Source organism: Nothobranchius furzeri, chromosome 3 (genome assembly GCF_043380555.1).
Source record: "Nothobranchius furzeri strain GRZ-AD chromosome 3, NfurGRZ-RIMD1, whole genome shotgun sequence".
Taxonomy (NCBI): domain Eukaryota; kingdom Metazoa; phylum Chordata; class Actinopteri; order Cyprinodontiformes; family Nothobranchiidae; genus Nothobranchius; species Nothobranchius furzeri.
The window spans coordinates 57,044,780-57,062,910 of record NC_091743.1 but is presented as its reverse complement, the minus strand read 5'-3'; positions in this window follow the sequence as shown (position 1 = coordinate 57,062,910).

The window sequence follows — 18,131 nt, the reverse complement described above, 5'->3', positions numbered from 1 at the left end:
TGTCACCCATGACCTTCACTGTTCAAACACCACAGGCCTCTCGCCCAGGGGTCCTCGGTGGGGGGAGGCCGTTTACTTTCAAGCTGCCTTTTTGCTGTTTTGCCTCTCGTCGTTTGCCCAAGTAATAAGTCACCCCTCGCTCTTGTGTTTGTCAGCACAAATCACTTCCATCAGAACCGATGTGCATTTGGGACGGTGTGTTTTAACACCGGCTCTGCTTTACACCGCGTTCCTTATGTGTTCACCTTAACTCAGAATAATGAACTGTCAGACAAAGAAGGGAACACAGAGTAATAACCTCTAAATCCCCGAGGCCGGCTTATGTGAAGCCGGAGACGATTGGGAAGTTGGGAGCCAGCGGTGTCTGTGTCCTCGGCACGTCTGTCGGCACCGCTCCTATCACCCACTCTGCTCTCCTTATAAGAAAAAGATTAATTCTGCAGATTATCAGGCTTCAATAAAGTACCACTGGTAACTGAGATAAGTTGATGCCTTGTCCGGGAGTGATTAATGGGCGGTCAAACCGAGGTAAAGGACGCATCAGAATGTTCCTTCGATAAATCTGGAGATTGTAAACATGACAACAGTTAAGAGTCAGAACGTTCCTGAGCATGGAATCATAAAACAAACGAGATGACCAGCAGACCAAAGAAAGAATGTCTGGCTGCATGTGGGGTCCTAACAAGCTCTTGTACTCTATTTTGGGAAAGTCATGCAGGTCAAGGCTAAGCCACACAAGCTGTGGTCAAAAATCTGGATTATAGTAAACATAAAAACAAGAAAATACGAATGATGTTTAGTCAAGTCTATTATCTGTTTACCTTCTTTTATTGTCCAGAAGAAAAGGAGATTCCTGCATTTATTGATCTGACAAGAAATGGTTTAGATCTGCTAAAGTGGGTTTCTGTAAAAATGAAAAATGTTAGGAAATAGCAATTAAAGTACCTACCTGTTCCACAAAGCTTGTCAAATTGACCTTAGCTTGGAGAAAGAGATGAGTCACGACCACATTGATAAGCTAATGGCCAGGGCCAAGATCACGCTCTAAAGCTGTTTTTACAGGACCATAGTGTTTGCAAAAAGGGATTTGCCGCAGCTCCCTGGGGAGGATAAAGGTCGTTTATAAGATCAGACCGTGGCGGTAATGTGGCGCAATCGTGGCAGTTTCATAAAAGATTAGGTGATGGCGGCATAAAGGGGGTATGGGGGCGGTCTCTGCGCTGCCACAGACTTCCGTTTATCTTGGACATAACTTGCTTTTTATTGCGACTGAAGCCGTGATCGTTGTTGTTTTTTAACAAGCAGCTCCTAAAGGTGTCTGTCCCCCATCAGTCCCTGTGCAGTCTCCGGTGATCTGAGCGTCAGCTCTAACAGAGAGGCTCATGGAGTGCTGCAGCGCTCCAGTTTGCCATCTCAGCTGATTTTGTTAAAAAAGCAAACCTTATTGCCTGTGTTTACATTCATTTTCAATATATTTGCCAGCCGGAGCTCAGCAATAACTCCCCACGTCATCATGGCATCTGCCTCTGTTGCGCCAGGGCGCATACGACAGACCATTACTGCAATATTACTACCAAGCGAGGCGGAACAAATGCCGCAAAATTCGCGTAACGCCATGCCAGCATCGAGTGTTTATAGACATACCATTGCAGTAATATTACGCCGATTTGCCGGCATGGTGTGTCTTGTAAAAGCACCTTATTACTGCTATGTTTAATCTATGGGGCATCATTTGTAAAGTAATGCATTAGAATAAAATACATCCAGAATAAAAGTGATGGTGAGGATACTAATTATCCCCACTGCTTGAAGGGGCAATCTGCATGTTAGCTAAATACTTAAAATGATCAAACATGTTTAGATATGAACGTTTAAATGTGAGTTTCTGTACTTAGATTTGACTCTAAATGTTTAAAGAGCAGGTTCAATGGGAAACCCATTTTTTACTCATTAATTTTGAAAATGATCAGTTACTCTAAGTTTAACACTCAGGCTGAACGTGAAAATGGTCTTCTACACCTATTTCCTGCAATCACTTCTGAAAACAGACAGGTAAATGCTAAGCCTGGCAGATATACATCACACTGTCACTTGACATTCATGGACTCACGCATGTTGACTCATGATGGGGAAGGCTGTTGTTGGTTTAGTGTCCAGGAATCAGCTGAGAATGTCTCGACCACTAGAAGCTAACCATTAGCATTAGCAACTCCACCACACAGCAGAACTCCTCTAGGCTTGTGTTATTTGTGGAGATAAAACATCAGCGTTGCAGAACACACAGTGTCAGTGGTAGTCTCATTGCTGTTAGTTAATCAGAAAGGAGATGTCCAAATATCAGGAGATAAGACTCCAAAACCTGCTACTTTCTTCTCTGGGTGACTTCCACGTCCTCATGCAGGCGCACCAGTGCTTTTTTTCCCAAGAGAACGACGTTCAAGTCATTCAGTCCTACTTGAGATCACTGCAAACGTATTAAAATGTGAGTGATGTTGACCTTTTAAATACAGATGTAGTTTCCTTTTTAAACATTTTAGTTTACAACATTTGAGTCGTTCCTTACGAAGAGACGATTTCACATGATTCGCTCTCGTGCTGAAACACTGATTAACATCACTTCATCCAGCCTGATCCTCATAAGTCACTCAGCTATTCTCTGACACGTCAACAAACCTCAGGCTTTGAAGCAAAAATCTTCCCTGAGTGAAGCTCCATCTCATCTGTGTCTCATGTGCACACGTCACAGCCTTACAGTCATTATCTCACCACAGACATGACCATTGAAATCCCTAACCATCTGTCTGTAGAAGGGCGGCTGCTTGTGGACTAATGGTTATCCTGGTTGTGCGTCTGTGGCATGAGCCTGACAGCCAACTGTTTGACACTGAGGCCGCACAGACAGATGGCAACCAAATGCCTTTTATTGCCAGCCTCTACCACTTGTGTGTCCCGATCACATCAGTCATGAAGTGCTGCGGGGACTGGCTGACATGAAGGGCTCTCAAAGCTCCCTTCAGATCAAACTGGATGCACTCTTGCAGAATCAGTAAATTACACACATCATACTCTGATCTGCTGCAAACAATTACAGCTGTGTGTGTGTGTGTGTGTGTGTGTGTGTGTGTGTGTGTGTGTGTGTGTGTGTGTGTGTGTGTGTGTGTGTGTGTGTGTGTGTGTGTGTGTGTGTGTGCGCGCATGTGTGTGTGTGTGTGTGTGTGTGTGTGTGTGTGTGTGTGTGTGTGTGTGTGTGTGTGTGTGTGTGCGCGCGCGCACACTGGATTTAAATATTAGTGTGCATTTGGGCTCTAAGAGTGTCATGTTGCCATGCTATGTGCTGATGCAGAGCCTAGAGCCACAGGTTGCACCTGGTGTGTAAGGGCAGTTCACCAGCTGCTGACGCTTGAGTGTCAGAAATGTGCATGCACACACACACACACATACACGCGCGCGCACATTCATTCTAACTGTGTGCAAGCAACTGTATGTTTGTTCATTCCATTCCTCCCACGCATGCATGTATACATGTTCTTCACTGACACATGCTCATTCCTGTCACGCATGACCTGTGAGGCATCAATACACAAATATATCTTCAGTATTGGACAACAAAAATTAGAAATTAGAAGCATGCGTTGCATCATCAATAACTTAAAAACATTAAAGTCAATCAGGATTTGTAGATTTTTCTAACATAAATACAAACAATCATCCCTCTATGTAAAGATGTGTGGAAACATGTCAAATGTCTTCTTCCGGCTCTTGGAGAGTACAGACGCTTTTTTTCACCTCTCCCTCCCTCCTCATCCCAAGATTCTTTGTCCTGTCTTTGGGTGTATGACATTTTCTGCATTTTTTCTGGAAACTGGAAATTATTCAAATGGACCTGGTCAGTTGGTCTCTCAACGCGATTGACAAAACATTTTCAACAATGAGAACGGGAGAAGGGGCTCCTGGATGCCCCTCTGGGACAGAGCCTGCTGGGCATATCATGGACTCCTGGAAACAGTGGAACCTGATATGCTTCTCTCAACTGTCTGTAGAGGATTCTGAAGATGTTTGGATATTCATCGTTTTGGTGTCGGATTCCTGCTGTTTGGCCTGAGTGGTTACCTGGTATACGGAAAATTAATGAGCTTTCGAGGAATATTGGCTCAATCCCGGAGCTCAGGGATGGATTACACCGTGCTGTGAACGCACAAACTCATATATTTGTCGAGATGAGCCGTAAGCTTGGAACTTTGGCTGAGATTCAGGCTCTGGCACATGGCTGCTGACGCTTGAGTGTCAGAAATGTGCATGCACACACACAGGCTGGCACAGGCTCTGGCTCTGGCCTCGGTGGATTCCATCAAGGAGAGAGTTGACGGATCAGGATGGATTGGGATAGATTAATTACGCCATTATTGGATCGAGAGGGGTTGAAGACCAACAAAACTTTAAGACAGAGAGGAAATTATCTCTGTCTGGCCCCAAAACAATTCTTATCTGAATCTGGTGCCCTTGGAGTCTGTGAGGCTGAAGTGATTACTCCCCCTCACAAGAAATGTGGAAAGCTGCTGTCATTATAGAGCTCCGGGAGTTGACGTCACTTCTCCCGGCATGCAACAGTTCAAATCGAAACGGCGCCATTTGGCAGGCAGAAGCCGGCAGCTGGACTATTTGTTATTGTCAGAAAACTCAATCAAACGGGAAATATGGTAGATTCCTGTTGTGCCCCAGGATGCAGAACAGACGCGGACGACATAAGGAATGAGCCATCTACAGGATTCCCCAAGATCCGGAGCGCCGCAAACGTTGGATCATTATATTAAAACGCACTAGTGACCGGGCTAAAATGAAGCTGTGGGACCCCAAGAGTAAAAGTTTTCGCTTATGCAGCGACCACTTCACATCAGGTACTTAAACCAACGTTTCCTCAGCTGTATATGGTGTTTATTTTAAATGCTTTTATTATGATTCTTAGTGGGCTTCCTAAACTTATTTTGGCGTGGCTTTTTCTGTCTTATTACTCATAGCAGCAAGTAAACATCACGTAAAACGTTGCCTCGTGAGTTCTGCGTGCTGCCGTTTCCGTGTTTTATGATGACAGCAATTAACCGTCTAAGCTGTATTTAATTTTTAAGCAATGGTTGATCAATTGTCAGATCACACATAAAAAGCATTTTGGATTGCTATTATCTGTCTCATCGAGACTACTTACGTATAAATCTGTTATTTGTCCGTCCATCCATCCATTTTCATCCGCGTATCCGGAGTCGGGTTGCGGGGGCAGTAGCGTGACTTCCCTCTCCCCAGCCGCCGGAGCCAGCTCCTCCGGGTAAATCCCAAGGGGTTCCCCGGTCAGGTCCGGTGTTGTGCCGGTAAGAAGTCCACTCCGACAGCTTCTGGCGTCGGAGCGGGCAGTAGAGTCGAGAGTCCCAGACCTTCTCCCCAGCTCCTCCGGCCGGGGGAATCCCAAGGGGTTCCCCCGGCCAGGTCCGGTGTTGTGCCGGTAAGAAGTCCGCTCCGACAGCTTCTGGCGTTTTTAAAAAGTATCCCAGGGGCACGGTAAGGGTCGGAGATGTTTAGTCTATTTAATTTCTGACTATATAAAACGATTTCTTCTGTTTTAAAGTGTGAAGTAAACTCCGACGAAGTAAAATCCAAGCGGATCCCGTTCATGTTCATGGTTACATCTGTGTTTGTTTACCTTTTTTGCATGCCAAAATGGCGTCCACTAACTGAGAGTCACGTGGGGTCCGGAGCTCTATGGAAACTCTTTCTCCCTATCCCAGCCTGGGCAGGACTGTGACCGGTGAAGGTCATGGAACATATCTAGGAGTCAGTGTGCCCTCTAACCCATTACCTCCCTCCCCTGTCCAAACGGAGGTGACGAGCGCTGCTCCATGCGGCTGCACGCACTGAAGTGAGGAGAGTCCCAACCCTACCTCCCCACCTAGTGAACACTTTTGTTGTGTGATGTCTGAAGTCTGTGTGCATTTCTGTTTGAGGTGTTTTTTTGCATAGCAAAGCTGCCCCCTCTGTGGAGGGTAACTCTGAAGAGCCTTTTCTCCTCCCCCTGACTCTATCCTCGTATAAACCCTCTTGATCTATTACGGTAGCGCGACTCGGGTTGTAAATGACCACAGTCACCAATTCTTGTCATGTGTCTATTTATGTATGTCTTTTCTCAGAATTGTGTGTAATGAAACTTTTATTTCCCTCTGGGATTAATAAAGTATTTTTGAATTTGAATTGAATTGAATTGAATTTGAAATAATTTTAAAACTTGCACCCTTGACCCTTCCAGGAATTGGGCCTGGCTGCTTTGTGAGCAGGATTCTTATGGTGACGAAGCGTCCTTCATGTTCTCTAGTTGTGGCAAGAATCCATCACACCATCAGTCACGCATTTTGATTGGTCAGAGGCTGTGCTGCTTCTTGTAAACTTAAGTTTTCCTAACTTTCCATCACACACACACACTCATGTACACAAAGTGAAGTAACAAAATCAAAGTCATTCATAAAAGAGATCTTTAAAGCTTAAGATTTGTAAAAGTATTTTGAACTTAAACAAATTGATTTGAAGTGTATTTTAATTAGAAAAAACTGTTATTTTGCATATCAATCGGATATGTTTGTGTTTTTTATGCAATGTCCTGATGTGAACTAAATAAATAAACTAAATTCAACTGAAGTAAAATAGAAAATCTGCTGCAATTTAAAGGAAATATTATTTAAATTTATATACAATATAAACTGACAACTAAACTGGAAGAATGTTTAGTTTAGTTTAGTTTAGTTTAGTTTAGTTTAGTTTAGTTTAGTTTAGTTTAGTCAAATCAAATTACAGCAGTTAAAACATTTGTCACCACACACACAATCAATGTACATTAATTTGTTTAGCTGAAAAAAAAACATCAGTGTTTACAAGTTTGTTTTTGTTTCAGCCATTTTTTCACCAGGGAGTCTAAAAGTAAAATGTCCTTCCTTTTTCTTCCGCTTCTCCGAAGTTGGCTGGAGGTGGCGGCAACCTAAGTCGAGAGGCACAGACTTCCCTCTCCCCAGCAACTTGGGCCAGCTCTTCCGGGGGAATCCTAAGGTGTCCCTGGCCAGGCGAGAAACATAGTTTCTCAAATGTGTCCTAGGTCTTCCTTAAGGTGGTTTTCCAGGAGCACGACTCAGAGCAACTCGGACCGATGCACGTCGGCCCGACCACTGTTTCCAAGGGCACGGTTCGGTATTTTCCCTCTACTTTCTCCCCTATTTTTAGTCCCTGCTCCATTGAGGTACCTGGCAAGGCTGAGTCGGCTGGCATTGTGATTCTGGCCGCTGATTGGCTAAGGGGCTGAGTTACTGGTTGATCTGAAGTGTTTGCCTTCTCTTTCACTGCCTGCAGCCATTTCCTGGTTCAGAGTATGACAAAAAGCTTTAAAACTGAACAAAATGTTCAGCAACACCAACATTTTTCAGCTGGGTTGCGTTTCTGTGGAGCAAACAAGTTACCTTTCATTGTTTACTGATCACCTCATGTTTGTCCTGAGTAAAAATCCAAGGAGCTTTTTGACAACCTCATTGACCTCAGCTCCAGAGATTGTAGAGTCGTCCACAAAGTCCCCAGACTCCGCTTCCTCACTGGAAGACGTGCCAATGCGATTGGTGAGGTCTTCGAAGTACTCTGCCCACGATCCACAACGTCCTGAGTAGAGGTCAGCAGCACACCGTCCCCACTATAAATAGTGTTGGTAGCACACTGCTTTCCCCTCCTGAGATGTTGCCGCTGCTGCTGCTGCTGCTGCCGCTGCTGCTGCTGCTGCTGCTGCTGCTGCTACTGCTGCTGATGATGATGAAGATGGAGCAGAATCTCATTGAAGCCATGTGGAAGTTTTGCTCCATGGTCTCACCGAACTCCTCCCACGCCCGGGTTTGTTCCTCTGCTACCACCCAAGCCGCATTCCGCTTGGACTGCTGGTACCCATCAGCTGCCTCTGGAGTCCCACAGACCAAAAGGACCTGATAGGACTCTTTCTTCAGCTTGACAGCATCCCTAACTGCCAGTGTCCACCGGCGGGTTCAGGGGATGCCGCCACGACAGGCACAAACCCTGCGGCCACAGCTGTGGTCGGCTGCCTCAACAATGGAGGCACGGAAGAGGGCCCGTTTGGACTCAGTGACCCTCACCTCCCTCAGAACATTTTGGAAGTTCTGTCGGAGGAGGAAATTGAAGCTCCTTCTGACAAGAGACTCTGCTAGATGTTCCCAGCAGACCCTCACAATACGTTTGGGTGTACCAGGTCTGACTGGCATCGCCCACCACCATCTGAGCCAATTTACCACCAGTTAGTGGTCAGTTGACAGCTCCGCCCCTCTCTTCATCCGAGTGTCCTGCAGATCAGACAAAATGACAACAAAGTCTATCATTGAGCTGTGTGTTCATTATGGACAATCCATGACTAGCACAGAAGTCCAATACCAAAACACTGCTCAAATTCAGATCAGGGGGGCCGTTTCGCCCAACCACAACTCTCTAGGTCTCACTGTCATAGCCCACGTAAGCATTAAAGTCCACCTGCAGAACGACAAAGTCACCAGAAGGAGCGCTCACCAGTACCTCCTCCAAGGTCTCCAAAAATGGTGGGTAGTCTGAAGCAAAATCAGCATGTTCATGATCACAAGACTTTAGACCAGTGGTTCCCAAACTTATTTAGCCGCGCACCCCCTTCTATGTCCCGACCATGTTGACGCACCCCCCAGCCCCATATCAGGGCATGGCTATATATATATATATATATATATATATATATATATATATATATATATATATATATAATCAGATGTCACGCTAAACCAGGGGTCAGCAACCTATTCCCATTTCCCACAGTAAAGACTTAGAAAATGTTCCCTGATGATTAAACTTTGGCTGAATTGTGCTTGTCCCTGTCTCCAATGTGGCGTCTGAGGAGAGTCCCAGAATCTCACATCGTCTAAAGCTCATAAAGCGCCTATGATTACGCACAAGCGTGACGCGTCATCCCGGTCTCACAGTAAGACTGGGTTGGACCTGTTCAGGTTTACGCAGACAATCTTTACATTTAGAATTGGCATACAGGTGTAAAATTAATGCAGTAAAATATAAAGCATTTTATTTAAATATCCATTCATTATTTTACAAGCAAAGATAGCCGCATCAGATGGATGGAAGAGCCGCATGCGGCTCCAGAGCCGCGGATTGCCGACCCCTGAGCTAGGGCATGTGCGGAGGACACACACACACATACACACACACACACACACACACACACACACACACACACACACATGCACACACACACACACACACACACACACACACACACACACACACACACACACACACACACACACACACACACACACACACACACACACACACACACAAGCAAAATATAATTGTTTTCAATTACATTTTCTTAGGCCCACTCACAAATGAGTTTCTGGCTACGCTAATGGTGACTTTTGACAGACTTCTCTGAGCTCCGCAGCCATTACACTTTTCATCTCGCGCACCCCCTAGCGGCAGCTCGCGCACCCCTAGGGGGTGCGAGCACCACACTTTGGGAATCCCTGCCTTAGACCATGTTTACTCCAACTTGGCTGGAGCCTACAAAGCAACATCCCTCCCCCACATTGGACAATCGGACCATCTCTCCCTGTTCCTCACACCTCAGTATTCACCACTCATCCAACGTGTGAAACCTGCTGTGAGGACAATTAAAGTGTGGTCAGAGGGGACAGACACGGTGCTCCAGGCCAGATTTAAAAACACAGACTGGAATATGTTCACCAACACAGACCTGGACCAGTACGCCTCATCTGTACTGGATTACATCTCTGTAACCACAGACAGTGTCACCACCCAGAAAAGGATCACCATGTACCCCAATCAGAAGCCTTGGATGAACCGGGATGTTCGTCTCCTACTGAAGGCCCGCAACACCGCTTTTAGGACAGGAGATCCACACTTCTACAGTACAGCCAGGGCTAATCTAAAGAAGGGCATCAAAAAAGCCAAACACCATTACAAAAAGAAGATAGAAGAACACTTCTCCAACTCTGGGCGTGTTCTCAGAGTGTGTTCTGGGGAGCTCGCAGGAGTGCTCACAGACATATTCAATCTGTCCTTGGCTCATGCTGTGGTACCGGCCTGCTTCAAATCCACCTCCATCGTCCCGATACCCAAAAACTCCAACCCATCTAGCCTCAATGACTACTGCCCGGTAGCACTCACCCCCATCACTAAGTGCTTAGAGCAGCTGGTCTTAGCACACTTCAAATCCTGTCTCCCCTCCACCCTGGACCCCCACCAATTTGCATACCGCCAGAACAGGAGCACAGAGGATGCAGCCTCCATTGCACTGCACTCTGTCCTCTCACACTGGACAACAACAACACCTACATCAGAATGCTGTTTATAGACTTCAGTTCAGCATTCAATACAATCCACCCCTCACAACTCATCAGGAAACTGACAGACCTGGGGATCAGTTCCCTCACCAGCAAATGGTTACTGGACTTCCTGACCAATCGCCATCAACATGTCTGACTGGATAACCGCTGCTCATCAATAATCACAATGAACACTGGTGTACCACAAGGCTGTGTGATGAGCCCTTTCCTCTACTCCCTTTTCACCCACGACTGCAGATCTGCTGATTGTTCCAACACCATCATTAAGTTTGCAGATGACACCACGGTGATTGGCCTCATCAGTGACAACGATGAGACCGCCTACAGGGAGAAGGTGGACCGTCTGACTGCGTGGTGTGACACAAACAACCTGCTGCTCAACACTGAGAAGACTAAGGAGCTCATCGTGGACTACAGGAGGAATGCTGACCCACATCCACCCATCCACATTAAGGGGACGGCAGTGGAGCGTGTGAGCAGCTTCAAGTTCCTGGGAGTCCACATCTCCGAGCATCTCACCTGGACTACCAACTGCTCCAAGCTGGTCAAGAAGGCTCACCAGCGCCTCTTCTTCTTGAGGACTCTGAGGAAGAACAACCTGTCCTCAGACATCCTGGTGAACTTCTATTGCTGCACCATCGAGAGCATCCTGACCAACTGTATAACAGTTTGGTGTGGGAACTGCTCCGCCTCAGACCAGAAGGCGTTGCAGAGGGTCGGGAAAACTGCCCAGCGCATCGCCGGAGCACCACTTCCTGCCACAAAGGACATCTACAGGAAGCGGTGTCTGAAAAGGGCTAGGAAAATCATCAGAGACCACAGTCACCCATCACATGCACTGATCACCCTGCTGCCCTCTGGGAGGCGCTACAGAAGCCTCCGGACTAAGACCACCAGGTACTGGAACAGTTTCTTCCCCACAGCTGTCAGACTCCTGAACTCCACCTCCTGACATATGACCCACGTTAAACTCACGGACTGCTTGTATTAACTACAGCCTGTACATACTTATAGTTATAGAATATTCATAACATACTTCATACCATGTACATTATAACATACATAATAGATCCATTTCTGTAATATACTTACACATCTATATTATTGCTAACATATATTGTAATACCTCTATATCACGGCTAAAGCACTTCCTGGATGGATGCAAACTGCATTTCGTTGCCCTGTACCTGTGCATGTGCAATGACAATAAAGTTCTCAATTCTATTCTATTCAATCAGGCAATTCTCTCGTTTTTGCCTAAATGTAAGATGTAAACACACCGGGAGCGACAAAACAGACACTACATCAGCGGTAGATCTGAGCTGAGAGGGCTCACTCTGTTGCGTTTTGCACAGAAAAAATAACGAAAATTGTTTGTAACAGCGATGTCTCACTTTGATCTGTTTTCAAAATTTAAAGAATTTTGACCTTTTTAACATTAAGTCATTTGTGCTATTTATTAACTCAACAATCAAACTTTTTCCCACCATGAACTTAATAATTATCTTTGGCCTAAAAGCATCACAGAGCGTTAGTTGGGATTATCTCAATTAATTGTGACATTTTTTTTCTATTACTAACCTAAATGGAAGTAGCTGCAATTTTGCACAGATAATATTTAGAGCTTAAGCATTCATGATAGGAAATGCGTGATGTTAGCAACCTGAACGATTAATTTTTTTCAGTTTTTTTATTAGGGGGGACCTGCACTTATCAGTATCGGTTTATATCGGTATCAGAAATTAAGAGTTAGACAATATTGGATATCAGAAAAAAAGCCAATATCAAGCATCCCACTTATAAATCTTTATAGACATTTACATTTGCTGTTTTTTGTTTGTTTTTTTTAACAAAGCTTTTGGTCTCACAGATCAGAACGCAAAAAGAGTGGATGTGGTTTTCTCCGCTGACGTTTTTCTTCTGCTCTGTTCATGTTGACGTATCTGTTTGTAGTGGGGCAGAAGAAGGAAGAAAAAAAGAGGTGAGAGGCAAGGAAACCATCATACCCCCTTCAGAGATGGACAAGACCCTATTATCCCTTATTCAACCCTCCCCCCATTTTTCCTTCTCCAAGTGGGTGCTCATAATTGGACCTTTGTGCTGTGTGTGAATTCTTTGCCTGCACACACTTTCCCAGACTGTGTCCGGCCACCAAACAGATGGGATCTGTATGCAGAAGACACACACATGCTTACACAAAAACATCCACACAAGACTTGTTGCACACCCATGCCAGGCCCTTCTCATGCCCCTTAAACTAAATAAAAAAGCTGAACGATAACACAGTTTGAGAAGCTCCTTAACCTTTTCAGTTATGTCTTGAGCATTTCAGTTGTTAGGCCAAACATTTAAATAAGAAAAAAAAATCTGTGATGTTTACTAAATTGGATTTGACTATTTTCCTCTAATTTGAGAACATCTTTTTTGTTTGTTTTTGGAAAAAGGGGCGTGGGAAATGGAAAGACCAATGGTTTATTGTTAGCTTCTCCTTTCCATTGCAATGAGTATCATGGCTCAAAAGAAGGCAATATATTGCCACGGCAACCAAAGCCTGCAATTGTCCGTTAGTACTTTAGAGTCTGCAGCTGCAAGGCCTCTTCACTGAAAGAGTCTTGTTTTGACCACTGCCTGTTACAGCTCGGAGAGGCTGTTTGTGACCAAGGTGTGTGTGTGTGTGTGTGTGTGTGTGTGTGTGTGTGTGTGCGTGCGTGCGTGCGTGCGTGCGTGTGTGTGTGTGTGTGTGTGTGTGTGTGTGTGTGTGTGTGTGTGTGTGTGTGTGAGAGAGAGAGTGTGTGTGTGTGTGTGTGTGTGCGTGCATGTGTTGGTGATAGCTTCCCACTTCCTATTTGCTCTTTTGCAACATTATCAACACTTTTTTTAACTCAATAATCTGTCACATTTCAGTGCCATGTCTCTGATTTAGAGACTGCTTCCTTTTTCCTCAAAGATTGACTAGTTAAATTGAAGAGATTATATTAATGACTTAAGTATCACTTTTGAGCTATGTTTTACCATACCAATGAAAACAAAACTAGGTTAATCAACACTTTGACTTCAGAGCTGCCATGCCATTTATTCAAGAAGGCTTTGGAAACCTTCATCAAAGGATCTGGTCCATACTGACATAACAGCATCATACAGTCCTATCCATGATGGAAAAACATCTTGTTCTAGCTTGAGATCTGGTGACTGTGGAGCTGTTGAAGTCTAGTAAACTCATCATGTTCAAGAAACCAGTCTGATATAATCTGAGCTTTGTGACATAGCACATTATCCTGCTAGAAGAAACAATCGAACGGTAGGTCCCCTGTGGTCATAGAAGGATGGACATGAGGCCCACTTCTGGAATTTTGGATAATTTTACCTGGTTTTAAATGTATAATATGTAATGATTTTACATTGAAATTATCACAAAACAGCCAGATGTCTCAATCATGTTGGAAGGTCATTTGCATTCAAACAGATTTCCTTCTCAGCCGGCTGGGGGGTTGTCAGTTTTGCTCCTTTCAAAAAGGCTAAATCAGTCCTGGTCCTCAAGGGCCGCTTTCCAGCAGGTTTTAGTTGCTTAGCTGCTCCAACACACCTGAGTTCAAGATGAATCTCTCATTCAGCAGCTCATCAGGCTCTGCAAAAGCCTTTTAACCACCAGCAGATATTAACCAGGTGTGTTTCAGCAGAGAAACATCTAAAACCTGCTGGATGGCAGTCCTCAAGGACCAGGATTGCCCACCGCTGGGCTAAATAGAGACATAATTGTTTACAATCTGTCAGCCTGCAGGGTTGCCGATTCTCGAGCGACCCAGAAGTTATTTCTTGTAACCCTAAAAAGCAACGGCGTGTTTATTTTTGTTTTACTCTAAAATCAAGCGAAGAGGACTAGAGGCTAACTTTGAGCGAACAATGCTAACAGGGAATTAGAAACAAATAGTTGCCTCTAAAAATAGCTCAAGCTACCAACTACCAACAACTTGATATTACAGTGAAATGTGTTTAACTTACTCATCTTCACTCGTCATCTAGAATCATCTGGCGCTCAGCTGTAAATGACCACAGCAAAGATAGAACTGGATTGTTAGAGTCACTATATAAATAAACTTTTACTTACTTACTTACTTACTTACTTACTTGTCATATCGAAAATGGAATGCTGTACCGAAATTTGACCACAAGACGTCATCCCTACATACTGCACCTTTAACAGCATGCGTGTGTCTTTATTTCAACGGGCCAACCCAAAAGTATACTTTTCCAGGCCATTTCTCGAACCAACCAAGTCCCTGAACTGACGTATGTGCTCAAAAAAGGCTTGTTTAAGTCACTGGGTGGGACTTGTGGTTAAATCATGCTGATTGGTGGTAACTCAGTGGGAAATTATATTGGCAGACGTTGTCAGACTATCAGTATTTGTAAAAATGGACGAGCTGCTGGTGAAGCAGTACTGAAGAAAAAGAAAATAAGCAGTTCTGACTTTATCCCATCTCTTATGGTCCAGTTCTGGTCATTTCGTGTGAATTGTAGTCCCAGTTTCCTGTTCTTAGTTGACAGGAAAAACACCAGATTTGGTTTTCTGCTGCTGGAGTTTATCTGCTTCAAGGCTCCCAGACAAGTCCATCAAGCACCAACAACCATGTTGTGTTTAAAGTAATTAAAATCCTGTTTAGAATTCATATTTAAATGAGTTGGTGGGTTGGTAGATTGGTGGGTGGGCCGTTTGATTGGTTAGTGGGTGTGTTGGTGAGTGGGTTGGTTGGTGGGTTGGTCGATTGGTCAGTTGGTTGGTTGGTTGGTGGGTGGGTGGGTGGGTTGGTGGGTTGGTCAATTGGTGGGTGGGTTGGTTGGTTGGTTGGTGGGAGGGTGGGTTGGTCGATTGGTGGGTTGGTTGCATAGTTGGTTGGCTGGATGGTTGGTTGGTTGGCTGGCTGGTTGGAACAGTGCATAGTAATGAATGAAAATAAAGTAATAAATAGCATAAACTAGTTTTTATCCATAGTCCCATACATAAACACATAAAATAATAACAAATTAACACAATTCCAGACATTAATAAATAAAACACCAAGTAAATAAGCTCCTGCCATGTAAATGGCTGATAAAGTATTTGTTTTCAAGCATTTTCTAACACAAGTATAAATAAAAAAACAGCTTCCTGCACTTAACCAAGAGGGTGCATCTTTCAGTATTTTAGAAACAGGACAAATCTAACTGGCCTATATGTCCTCCCCAACAACACCTTTCTGTTCTGGAAAGGAATAGAGCCCAAGTGAAACATCTGCTGCCTGGAATCTGACTACCAGGTGGTGCAGAGCAACACAGCGCCGTGAGAACACATAACCCACTGGGAGTGGAGGGGTGGGGGGTGTAGGTCAGGTGCTCCAGAGTCATGTTCATCTGTTGTGGAATCCATTTTTATTAAACCAAGCAGAACGGAAAACTTGATCCGGGACATAGTGGAGTTTACCACAGGACTGGCTCATCCACGCATGACAGCGTCGTCTTGTGAGCAGAATAAGAAACAAATAATTTGGCAAGATGCTTTTCATTCCTGCTGGGAAATCCATCCCAGAGCAGCTGCTGTTGCATTTTAGAAGAAATAAATAAATTTCATGTTTGATTCCTAGTTTGCAAAAGTAGCATTGATAAGCAAACAGTTGGAGGTGGAAAAAGTCAGCCTGCATTCTTGTGTGCGTGTGTGTGTGTGTGTGTGGGGGGGGGGGGGGGGGGGGGGGGGCTGTTAATAAAAGGAAATGTATTCATGAGCAAAAATAACTGAAACAACAACTGACCCAGAAATATTTGTTTTTCCCATTTTGGTGCTATTGACATAGCCTAGCTGCTCCTTCGTTCTGGCCTGTCCGGTCCTTTCACAAACACACCCAGGTGCATGGTGGGAGCCAGCCTAGCCAATTCAAGTCTTCACCATGGCAACAAGCCCAGTGGAATTGATCATTTTCAACACCTAACCTCAGGGAGCAAGCAGACTGCTGACAATGAAAACTGCAAGCGTTAAAGAAAACGACTATCGCCCGCGAATTCGATGACAAAAATATTTTGACACTGAGGATAAAATGCTCACTGAAGCATGGGGATTTTACACAACTTGATATCCAGACGAGCTAAGCTAATCCCTTTTGGTGATTTGGGTTTTGTTAGAGGGGTTGTTAAATCCAGCTGTTGGGTTTGACAGCTTCAGGACACAGCTGGTCTGAGTGTGTGGGTGGATGTGTTGCTGGGGCTGATCTGCGTGTAGGACTAAGGACTTTTTATCCAGTCTGTTAAAACTTCAACACAGCATCGATGAACAGTTTCACACATAAAGTTTGTTTTTTATTTTAGCTGATAGATTGAATTTTTGCAAGTTTTTCTAAAGCAAATACTGTTCAGTAAAACTTTCTAGTTGGGAATTTTCAGTTACAAGTACCAGGCCGAATCAGCCATGATCATAGTGGAGCAATTGTTGCTGGCAATCTATCAAAGTAGCATCATGGCTGCATGTGTTAGCTCAAACGGGTGCTTCTCCTAAATACTGGTCAAAGGGTGTGAATACTCAGGACCATGTGATAGTTCAGTTTTTCTTTTTTAACTAATCTGCATAAATTTCTAAAATTCTGTGTTTTTGTGTCAATATAAGGTGCTGCTTGTGCATTAATGAGGAAAAAAATGAATTAAATTGATTTTAGCAATATGACAAAGAGTGAAAAATTGACGGGGGTCTGTACCACTGTAGAAATGAATGATTCGATGGTCAAAATCTCCAAATTTTAATTTGAGACATATGAGATGAATTCAATAATAAAATATTGAGTTTTCAATGTATAATTTTATGCAGCAAAGCAGAAATGGGCTCTAAATATGCCTGTCTCTCCTCTCTGATCCTGCTAAAGTTTACAAGGACCGAAATGATGACTGAGATGAAAGTTCTGTAAAAATGTTAGTTACTGTGAATGTCCAGAATTACATGAATTAAATTAAGGTGGGTAGCAAGATTATTTTTTCCTCTGGCATCTGCCAGAAATGTAGTCCTATTAAAGTTCACCGAGAGTCATCAGAACTAAGAGGATGGCTGAGATACTGTATAGGTGCTTTTATAGGACACACCATGCCGGCATATCAGCATAATATTACCACAATGGTATGTCTATAAACGCATCATGCTGGCATGGCGTTACGCAAATATTGTGGGTATTCCTTTCGCCTCGCTCGGTAGTAATATTGCGGCATCAGCCCCTCTCCTCTGACAGCTAAACGCGTGTTAGCCCCGCTAATCCCCCACCCCCCACCCCCCTCGCAGTGGGGACTAACGCGGTGGTCGCGTTAGTCACGTGTACTGCGCACTGAGTGCCGGCCGGAAAGAAAGCCGGCTGGACGAACGCAGAGGCCATGCATCTTTTGGCCGTGCGAGCGGACGAACAGATTAGTTGCCTTTCTACGGGGATGGTGAGAGACAGCCAACTGTTCGACAGAGTGGTGAAAACACTGGCTGAGCGGGGCATCAAGCGGGACAAAAAGCAGGTCACATCAAAGCTAAAAGTCCTGAAAAAGAAATTTCATCAGTCTGACGTGTCTTCCGTCTGACGCTGAATGCGCGACCCTGTACATCACATGCCGGGGGGCCGCCCAGCGACCTCCCTATATCCCGTCTTGGTTTAAGAGGTGCCTGATGGCAGTTTATTCTAGCTTCAGCTTTGCTACTATAAATACCAAAATCCT